General features: G+C 34.6%; 1 protein-coding gene across 2 annotated transcripts in view; it reads right to left on the reverse strand.

The window, feature by feature from the left end:
• Window positions 1–12,013, reverse strand: part of LOC139093335 (uncharacterized) — a 39,030-nt gene that overhangs the window by 5,202 nt on the left and 21,815 nt on the right. The window lies entirely within an intron of this gene.

Raw genomic sequence — 12,013 nt, forward strand, 5'->3', positions numbered from 1 at the left:
AAGACTATTCACGGATTTAATTTAGTAACAACAATGTTTATTCTTCTGAGCTCAAAAACAGACCAAATGTTTATATGAAGGGGACTAACAACTGTAAATTGAATACAATTGCAGTTGCATACAATTTAAATATAAAATGACTGTTGGTTTATAAAGTCAAACTGACTCAATTTCCGTTCTCACATAACTTGAGTCAAATTAATAATCTAGCTTCAAGACATAACCTCGAAAATAATCATCAACCTTCACACTCATCAACTCTGTCCTTGCTCAAATGACACAAATAAAGATAAAAAGAATTTAAATGACTGTCTTAAGATACGGAACGGAATCAAACCAAATCTTTTGTGGGGGGAGACACAAAAACGCGCTTTAGTTTGCCAAAAAAAAAGTGTCTAAAAATAGATATATCCGTTGAAAGTATCTCAATAAATTTCATGGTCGTCATTGTGATATTATTGTTGTTCAGCATAAAGGAAATTTCGTCATAAAAGCATTTGAATCGAAAGAAATTTCCTTTTTTGGATTTTATTACCCATACACGCGTTTGTTTTTATTTATTTACTATCCCGTAAAGCTATCCTTAAAGTAACACAAAAAGCACAGCATTTTTTCTTATGTATACATCAGCATGGCATCATCATGCTCATAAATGTGTTTCTGTTCTCACATAAATGACAAATTTTGCTTGTTCTTTCTTTTATCTATGTCATTTGATGAATGACTATGACTGCAAATTAATCAGCATGCTATGGTTCGAGGAATGATGCGAGCAATTTGATATCGCTTGTGTTTATGTTGTGGGCTTCTATAGATTGGTATTTTTGGAGGATGAATTGGAAAGAGGCACATAAAGTGACAATAAAATTGCAATTGGGGTTTATAGTAGTGACGTTGTCCAAAGCTAGATGCTTAATCCATGAATTCGAGTGACTATGATGTCAGTGTTGACGGAAAATGTCAAAATGATGTATAAGTGCCATGATGGAATTATGAAAGCATCAGTTCACGTCGGTCCGTCAAAGGGAACAGACGTGTTTTTGATTCGCTCCGCAATTAATTCAAAATTCTCAAAAGCTCCAGATAACAACAACAGAGATTAAAGTTTCGAATCTCAGTTCAACTTGTTCAGACGTGAGCTTGTTCGGCAAAATGGTAGAAACAACAACAAATCTCAACAACGAGGAAAGTAACCAAAAACTTTCGGAAAAACAACCTGAATCTCAACAACAAGATTCAGCATGTCACCGAGGATATAAACAACGAAAAGCAACATGACATTGAGATGGACTCAAAACACAGACAACAATGGATCAATTCGTATTAAGGGCAGAAAAACGTCGCAGCCAACTTGAAATCTTCAGTGCGCCAGCCAAAAAGATATCTAGTGCTAGCAAAAAGAAAGATGACAACAAAAAACAATTTGACTTCTCAAATGCCAGGACGAATCTGTACGATGACAGATTTTTCAACTTCAGCGGAGATAACAGCAAAGCACCAGAACAACCAAAACAAAGTGAAATATCATCATCATCGAAAGACAACAACCTAACATCACAGCAGAAACCAAAACCACCACCGATCCATATAACTAGTGGTGCAGGACAGGAGATCAGAAGGTTGATGAACCAGATCAACAACCAACCCAGGAGTTTTATGATCAACGTCAAAAAGGATAAACTCAAAACAAAAGTTGTATCAACGGAGAGTTGGGACGACTACGACAGATTCATCAAACTCCTCAGAGAAAAACAACACCACTTTCACACCTATGCAAACCAGGAACCACAGATGAAATTCGTGCTCTACGGACTTCCAATGATGGAGATCGTAGACTTGGAAAAGGAGTTGAAAACGGAAAACATATCACCAGTTAAAATTGTCAAAATGACAATGAAACAAAGGAGACACGAAAACGACGACGACCAGAACTACCTTCTGTATTTTAATAAAGTACAGGAAGGTAACATTTTGGAAAACCTTCGAAAGGTTAACTGTGTCTACGGCTTCAAAGTAAAATGGGCTAAATACAACAACAAGCGTAACGGACCTTCTTTCTGTTCGAAATGTTTGCAGTTTGGTCATGGACAACGTGGTTGTCACTAATCTGTTTCAGATGCTCTGAACAGCATGATTCAAAAACCTGTCCTTACATTTCGATTGAAACCAACAAGGTCCCAATCGAAAAACTAAAGTGTCACTTCTGCGGCGAGAAACATACAGCAATCTCACTGCAACATCAAATAATCGAGAAGTGGAAAGCTAAATCAATGAACGACAACAACCGAAATCAAAACAGACCATCAGGTGAACAACAAAGGAATTCACAAATCCTGCTGGACAACAAAGGAATTCACGAAATCCTGCTGGACAACAAAGGAATGCTCCACCAACATCAAAAGCAGGTGAACGATCAGGCGGATCTGATCAATTTACATCACAAAGACCAGCTAGGAGTATCCCAGAACCGGTACCAACAACATCTAGAAAACCAGCTTCTGAAACCTCCGCACCAGTCACCATAAAATCGCAAAATAATCATCCACAACAGAAACCCTCAAATCAGGAAATCAAAACAAAACACGAAGAAACAGGAGAAGGGGAAGGAATGGAAATAACAACAGGTCAAAGCCAAAGACCAATAACAATCATCAACAGAACTCAACGCAGGTTGTAGAAATTATGGACCTAGACTTCAATTCACTAACCTTGGAAACAAACAAGATCCTGAACCTTCATCCAGTGGTAATACAAAGGAACAAATTTCACCAGCCCAAGGCACAATCGATGAATGCATGTTCTTCATCAACTCATTCATCGAAATCATCACCAAAAAGCCAGAGTACCTAAAAGAGGAACAGGTACAACAAGCCATCGGCCAAAAAGTTGCCAAAATCTACATGAGTCAACATGGATTGTAGTCACCAAAGAATCAACGTAATTTACTGGAATGCTAACAGCCTTGCAGATAAGATGTTAGCATTTCTCGACTACCTCAGCATGCAAAACGTTGATGTTGCGTGCATATCGGAAACATTCCTAAAACCAAACTCCAAAGTAGACTCGCATCCTGACTACGTAATTCATCGATTTGATCGCATTGATAGACCAAAATTGCGATCACAAAAGAAATCTAAAACATAGCTTCAACCAAGTTACAACACAAAGCTAATAGAATTCGGAATAAAAGTCTTTCAACGAATTAAGCTGCCACATCCTCTCCGTCTATCTTCCAGGAGGAAGCAAAGGAAGGAAATAGACCATCTAAGAGATGACATCAACAAAATAACAAACATCAGAGGAAACTACTACATCTGCGGAGACTTCAATGCAAAACATCGAGAGTGGAATTGCAACGTAGCAAACAAAGCCGGGACAATACTACAGGATATGTCCGGGGAGTTCATGATCTACTACCCCGATTCACCAACGTATTATCCAGAAGATCCGACGAAATCTGTATCAACAATCGACCTAATGCTCTCAAATTCCAGTCTGAACACTACAGAACTAAAATGCACAGAGGCAATGAGTGACCATTGCGCTGTGTATTTTCAAATCAGGACATCCAAAGTTGACAGAACAGACAACACAGTTTACAGATATGACTACAGAAATGCCAACTGGAAAAAATTTAAATCTTATATAACTCGTCGCATCGAAGACAGCACTCTGGAAAACCCGTGCAACACCGTAGAGGAGATAGAACATCATATCAAAGTATTCTCAGAACTCATCATGGATTCAAGAAACAAAATGAAGAAGAGAAAGATCAACTTTGAATCGACAAAGCTCACACCAGAAATCAAAGACTTAATCAGGACGAAAAGAAGTCTTCGACGAAGATGGCAACGTAGCAGAGATAATCAAATCAAAACTGAATTAAACATCCTACAGAAAGTCATCAAAGTTAAGGAACTCAAAAATACAAACTGAATAAGCGGCTTTCAGAAATCCAACCATGTCTGGAGGATTGCAAAGCATTGCAAGAAAGGTTCAAAATCGATGCCACCGCTGATTGATGCAGATAGAACATTCATCACTAATAAGGAAAAAGCCAGCGTTCTCAGTGACTATTTTCGTAAAGCTCACGAAAATCCACTTGAGGACAACAACCCAGTACATACCCAGGAAGTAGACAACGCAGTGAAGGAAACATTGGAAGGAGGAAATAGTGACTGCACAGAACTTACAAATGTAGAGGAAATCTCATACATTGTAAGAAATCTGAAAAATCCTAAAGCAGGATTAGACGATGTCAACAACATACTCCTCAAAAATTTATTCGAATATTTGAAGTTCATCATCAACACGTGTCTCAAACTTAACTATTTTCCGAAAGTTTGGAAAAAAGCTAAAGTAATCCCGATCCCAAAACCTGGCAAACCAGCAAACGAAGTGAGCAGCTATAGGCCAATAAGCTTGCTTAGTTCCCTAAGCAAAATATTGGAGAGAGTATTGCTGAATAGAATAAACGAGCATCTGGAGGATAACAACATCATTCCGACTCAACAGTGTGGCTTTCGCACAGGACGATCAACATCTCACCAACTCATCAAAGTAATCAAAACAGCAAAGGAAAACATAAGCAGGAAGAAATCAACAGGAATGATCTTCCTAGATGTGCATTTGACAGAGTCTGGCATAACGGACTCTTGTTTAAAATGATCAAATTAGGGTTTCCACTACCACTTATAAAAACTGTAAGATCTTTCCTAAGTGAAAGAACTTTCTCAGTTTTTATTAAAGGTCAGTTCTCAGAAACCAATGAAATCAAATTCGGAGTACCACAATGAGCAGTGCTTTCACCAACTCTCTACAACATCTACACATATGATATTGTAAGAGAAACAACCAACAATATCGCACTCTTCGCAGATGATACTGCATTGTATCATTCTGCAGAAAACTCAGCCGATATTGTAACACATCTACAACACACTGGAAGAAAAGTACAACAATACATGAACAAATGGAAAATTCTCAACAAACAGAAGACTCAAGCCTTATTCATCACAAATAGGTACTCCAGGCAACTTCCTAGAGACAACATCAAATTCCTCAACGAAAACATCAAATGGGAAACCGAAGCTAAATATCTGGGAATGATAATCGACAAGAGAGTGACATTAAAGCAGCATGTAGAATATGTGACCAACAGAGCTCACACTGCACTAAGACTACTTTATCCCCTCATCAGCAGGAACTCACATCTCGACGTTCGAAACAAACTTCTCATCTACAAGCTAGCCGTGAGACCCATCTTCACATACGGCTGTCCAGTGAACGGATGGCAAAAACACATCTACAAAAACTACAAGTACTCAAAACAAATTCTTGAGAATTGTTCTCAACAAAACAAGATAATATCAGATCTACATACTGAAGCAAAAATACCCTCTATTGAGGACTACGTCGGAAAGTTGCAAGCGAACTTCAACACTCGTCTTGCGTCGCGAAACACCGAATAAACCACAACATAAATTAAAGCAAAACAATTTCAAAATAAAATCAAAAACTAAGTGATGAAGGCGATAAGTCAGAATCCTTTAAAAATTTAAATACAAATAAAATGTATCCAAACTTTGTACATAATTAAGTTAAAAATTTAATGAATAAAAAGTTTATTTAAAAAAAAAAAAAAAGAATTATGAAAGCTGTTTACGACTGATTTCGATGGCAAAAACTGAAATATCCCGCAGTTTGCTACTTGGTGAACTGTATCCCTTCCTCCTCGCTATAGTTTCAATGTACATCAATTACAAACAACTCCCAAAATCAATTCAACAACACACCACAGAGTGTGGCACAAAATTTTGATTCATCGTCAATATTCAATCATTCTAAATATGCAGATATCTTCAATCATGCTGCGAAGATTATTATGTGTACCAATATGCGGGAGATTGCTCTTTTGAATAAATACGTGGCTCGGATATAAAAATTAAATTTTTTAAGCAGAATTTGGCAATATAGAACGCATTAATAATGATTTTCTGTTGTCATGCTGCTAGATTGCTTGCTTAACGGAAGCGTACGTCAAATCTTATTAGTAAGGAATGAGGTAGAAGATTAAAAAATTCAAGAAACTTCTGCGTTGAAGTAATGGATGTAATTTAATTTAACTTTTATGAACATTCTTTATTGTAAATTAAATTTAGAGGAAATCCATATATTAAAAATTTCAGGCATACATGAGCAAATACTTGGAATATGTTTAATTATGCTTAAAATACGATGTGAAACTTTTCAACATTCATCCTTTTCATCTATGAGATTTTGAGGAACTGATTGTATAGCCTTAGGATATTTTCGTTGCTATTTATTCTGAAATCATCAAAGAAAATACGAATTTGATGAGTTTTTCTTCTCAACATCACAAACTACCAAAGCTTTAATATCCGTCTCTTCCATAAATAAGCATAGCATCTCAATGGAAATGAAAGTTCCGAAAATATTCTGAATGACATTTCCAAATGAATCATGTCTTTCTTAACCGAAGTGGAATTCATGTGCTCAACATATGAAAACATTTTCATTTGTCAATGTACGTATGTATATTGAATCCTCAATATGGAGAATCGACAAAAAACCCTTCTGTTGCCATTTGAAGGGCTCTTTAACCATAACCTGCCACAACTTTTTGTATCATTTTTTTGTATAGATATTGAGAAAATATCTCATTTTTCAACATAAATTTCAATAACATCGCATAAAAATCTGATGACAATCAATTGATTCCGTTTTTTTTTCTCCTCGATATCACTTTTCAGTCTCAAGTTGGCGAAAATAAATTTTCAGTCATCAAGCTCGAGTGTTTGCATACTCATTGAATGAATATTACTTTTTCGGATGTTGACAGAGAACGGTAACCAAATAACTTTGAGGTAAGAAAAGTTCATCATATATCATTCCTTGACATCCAACTATGAAGATGCTGAAGTTATGAAACTTGATATTATATTAAAAGGCATCATCAACTCTTGAGTGATTTTCATAAATCATGCAGATCATGCTTAGATATTTGAAGCTCGAAAGAGAAGTTTGTTTAAGTGAAAGAGGAAGCTTGAAGCTTGGTAATAAATTTGGAGAATATGATCTGGTACTTTTCCTCAAAAATCTAGTACATTTTGTCAAAATTCTAGTATAGCTTCTACAATTCCAGTACATTTTTTATGAAATTCTAGCATTTTTAAAAAATCTAGTAGACTTTGCTAAAATTCTATCTCAGCTTCCACAAATCTAGTACATTTGAAATAACAATCTAATATTTTTTGTAAATAGTCTAGTACATTCGATCAAATAAATTAGCAACCTTAGCAAGCTCAAATTCAAAATTCAGCACGGAAGTCACAACAGATAGAACTAATCAAAAAGTTTTTAACCCCATAACTTCAGTATTTATCAAACAAATGAAAAGTATTTCTTTAAATACAAGACATAAACTTTTTTAATTAGCTTTTCTCATTCCGTTCAAGTACATTTCGCATTGAACTGACAGCAAAGAAAGCTAAATGACATCCAAACATACTGTACCAAAGACATTGGTGAACAGATGCAATATGATGCCTCAAAATTGCCTCGAGAAATGGAATATTCATGTTACTCCATATATTCCATACATCACCCCCGTACTCATGAGTGTAATCATTTTATGCAGAATATGTAGGAATTCTAAAGATTTATTGCATTCAAATAAGCATCATTTCTAGCAACCACAAATGTATTTTGCATAAGTGGCAGGAAAATTCTTCTCGAATATCTAAAAGAAGGAGGATAAATGTATTGCGAATTGTGTAATGCTATATTTACAAACAATATCCTTACTGTTCCTCATACTACAATAAAATACACGCGTCACCGCTACGTAACCCAATAAATAAGCGTGTAAATTCATCACAAAATGTTCATATTTCATGAAGATAAGACAGGTGAACACAAAAATATGCAGCGAGAAGAAGGATATGATGAGAACGATAATGATGGGTGATTAGGGGTTGAAATGTGGAAATTTTTTGGGGCTGCTTCGTATTATATTGAATTTTTATTGATCTCCTTGTAGAATATATTCAAAATTTGATGATATTAACGGTTTTTTGAAATTTGAATTTTTTTTATGAATTTCATAGTTGAACGCCCTTCTTACTTATGTAATAATTGTATGAATTTTAGTTCCTAACATAAAATTTTAGTTCTAAAAAGCATAACATTCCATAATATTAAGCTCTTCCTGATCAGTTTAAAGCAAAAACAAGCAAACTTTAATAATCCTTTCTTGGCAAAAAAGGAATCAAATCATTTCTTGAATTGATACCGAGGAATTTCATGAAATTTAATGCCAACATTCGAAGCTACTCATAAAACATTTATTGGAATCACTATACATAGCATTAAATTTCATTTCCAAGGATTTCTTCTTCTGTTTTTTGTGGTACATGAAGAGATAAATGATGGAATAATAAAGAATTACTATTGCTGTATAAATGTAATGCTCGGTTGAAAACTTCTACGAATGTTAACGTTCCAAGTACATTTCTTAGCGCACGTGAAGGTACATGTCACAGCCATAACATTAAGCAATGACAATCAAGGAATGTGGAACATGAAGGAAGTATTAATGAATATCCTTTTTATGGAACTGTGTGTGTGTTACTCTCGTGTGGAAGGAATTTTTTTATATATTTGTTTGAATCATCTTCCTTTTGTAGCTCCCATGAGAAAGATCATTTTTCTCGTCAGTTGGTTTGCTCTTTACATTTGTTGTTTGGATACTTTCACGTTAATTCTGTTTGCCAAACAATTTTACTTCCTTTTGAAGAAGGATCCGTTTTTCTTTTGAGGTTGAGGATGTTAAGCAATTTGGTCTTCAGAATGTATTTTGTCAAGCATCAAGAATAGAAGTGGCAGTTTTGTAACGGTCGTTTGAATCTGAATTTAAATTAAAGTGATTTCGTAGTTATTTTACCCTAATTCATAGCTTTTGACCCTTTGGTCATTAAAGTGTAAACAATACTCAATTAACTTCATTTATTAGCTAAATTAAACAATTAGGGACTTGTCGAGTACAACAACAACTTTAATCGTACGGATTGCTCAACGAATCAAACCAATTATTGGCCTTTATTCAACAAGATGCGCTGGAAAAGCCACAAACAATCATAGCAAACTTTTATTTTCAATCGACCTGTTGTTCATGTGTGCTTTTTATTCTTCTGATAAAGGTTACGTTTGGAACATAAAAAATTCAATTCAAGTGAGCAGGTGAACAAGGAATGAAGGTTAAGAAACATAGATCAAAGGCTTACTGACAACATAAGAAATATTTTTTTCTTCTGTCATTTTATTTTATTTCATTGTCAGTGCTGCCTGCTTATTTCAATACACACAATCGTGCCAAGAAAAACAGGGAAATTTTATCGAGAAATGCGCATTTTTATGGATGTCGTGAAAAAAGTTTTCTTTAATAAAAGTTTCGTTGACTGTTCTGTATTTCCCTTGAAACAAAAATGGAATCTTGTTTTTGGGGATGAATGAATTTGTTTACATGGAAATATTCCTTAGATCAATCATCATCAAAATATGATTGAAAGTTTTCCATGACGTCATTGGGAGCAATTTGTAGGAAGAGATTGCTTTTTGATGATTTAGAAAGTTATGTTTGTGGATATGAGTAAGCATGTTTATTTATAGATTGTTTACAATTAGATCAATCCTCTGAACAAGCTACACTAAACTGTCATCAGCCATCAGGCTATACTAAACTGTCATCAGCCACGAGCCATCGAAAGACTTTAAAAAAAGCCAAACTTTTCCAAAGCAATGAATCAACAAACAACCGAGTCAGAACATTGGATTAAGAGATTATAACCTAAAATTTACATTATTGAATGCCTAAAGCCTTCCATCATTCAATATACATTAGACATAACACAATGATGAAGCTTCAGGCGTCAAATGTTTAAAGAGCAACAAGTCCTCAATCAGAGTTGAATGATATATTTCTGCCATAAGCTTTGAAGTGTACACACAAAAGCTTGAATGATGGGTTGCTGTTATTTCAAAAATTTTACATCCTGATACCTTTGCATGTCAAACGACTGACAATTTATAGGTCAGTGCTCCGTCTACGAAAAGTGAAATTTACTTTCCTGGATTAAAAGCAGTCTGACTACAAATCTCTTATGCCATGTTTTCCATTTCCTTGAGGGGAAATTTTAATTATTTTACGACGTTTAAGGTAATAAACTCTAATTTCTACAGTAAGTTTAAGTATAAAGCATCTAGATTTATTAGCAATATTTTATGATTATTGTAGCAAGAACACGCCGAAGACAATTCCCATAGTGTTTGATAATAGGAAAATTTTTATGTTAAAGTCATATATATACACAATATAAAATGGAAACCGCAATTGATCCCAAGAGATATTGCTGTCAGCAGTTTGCATAAAATTGGATTTTATATAGATTTTTCTTCCCGCATTTGCTACCGCTATACACATACATCCGATTATATCTTTTCTTATTCGAGGTGAAGCAGCTTTGAATGGAAACTGAGGAAAAGTTCTCAAATTTCTTAAGCCCTCAAGTCACGTGTAATCTTTATTTCTATAGGATTATCATGAAGTCATTCGCAAGTGATGTCTTTGTACCTAATATCCTCCCCTTGCTTTCTTAACCCTATCCATCTGTAAATTCTGGACGTCATAAACAAATCTAGGATTCTCAAACAAGCAGCTCCAGTTTGAATGAAATTATCAGTCCTTTTCATATCCATTCCATCATTGTGAATATGAATAGACAATAAAATCTATTTTTGTTGAGTATCATAATGGATTACACATAAAACTTCGTCCACAAGGAACAAACTCTTGCAAATCATTATAATGGAAATTTATAGTAGAACGTAAAGTATTCTGTGGATACATTATGAATGGGATAATATTGTCTGTATAATATAAGGTTAAGTTGTAACAATGTTACTCCCTAGTTGGTCATTTGATGATGAATATATTCAACATTTTGTTTTGCTTCGATGAGCAGGGAATCGATAATTTGAAAGTGGAATGGTAATGAGTGGGAGTTGTGTCTTAATAATGAGATGTGGGAAATTTAGGAATTGAACCTTATAAGTTCGAAATAAATTTAATGTTCGAATTTTCGATATTCGAATAAACTTTCGAAATTCGAAAATTTTTGCCATAGCTTAGTCCTCCAGAGTCTACAAAACTGAACTTTAAGGAGAACAAGAAGCTCCTTCACCTTGCTACATACTCATTCATTTCATTCTTCATGAGATGTGTATGTTTCCACTCCATCAAGGTAATGTAGCAAGAATGATAAGAAAGTTGAGAATACTTAACGAGATAACAATTGCTAACGATGTTTATAATCTACACGAAGGTAAGGAAACGAAAAATGATATTTCAAATAATCAACATTTTCTTAAACTCACTTAATTTCCATCATTTAATGGATAATAAAGCTGAATTCTCATTATGTGACACGTTTCAATCAAGTTTTATGTATTATGATAATGTAATCAAATTTTTTATGTCTCCTTACTCTGTGTATGGAAATTACTTGATGCCAAATTCAATTGAAATAAATTTGTTGAGATAAAGACAGCAAAGAGTGATTCTTCAACGTAATGGAATTTCGCGGAAAAATGGAAGGGACACTTTTTTTTTAGCAATATTGACTTGGAACAAATGGCGTCAAGCGGAAATAAATTCAATCACGTTATTTAATAAAAGTTTTCGTTTTCTTTGTGTATCTATTAAGTCATGAACTGAATGGAGGGACATTTACGTTGATGAGAGAGAATGGCAAGTGCCAAAAAACTCATTAAGCATTGGAAGTGAGAAATTGGATATAAAAAAGCGCAATTCCATTTGATTATTCATTAAAATTCACGATTTAGAATGCAATTCAGCACAAATGGATGCAAATGAGGAATATACTTGAGACATGGAGCCAGAAATCGTAGAGAGCCACACCAAATTTGGCAGAAG

The sequence above is a fragment of the Chironomus tepperi genome, unplaced genomic scaffold (genome assembly GCF_022539635.2).
Source record: "Chironomus tepperi strain 1889 unplaced genomic scaffold, CSIRO-AGI_Ctep_v1 contig_335, whole genome shotgun sequence".
NCBI classification, from domain to species: domain Eukaryota; kingdom Metazoa; phylum Arthropoda; class Insecta; order Diptera; family Chironomidae; genus Chironomus; species Chironomus tepperi.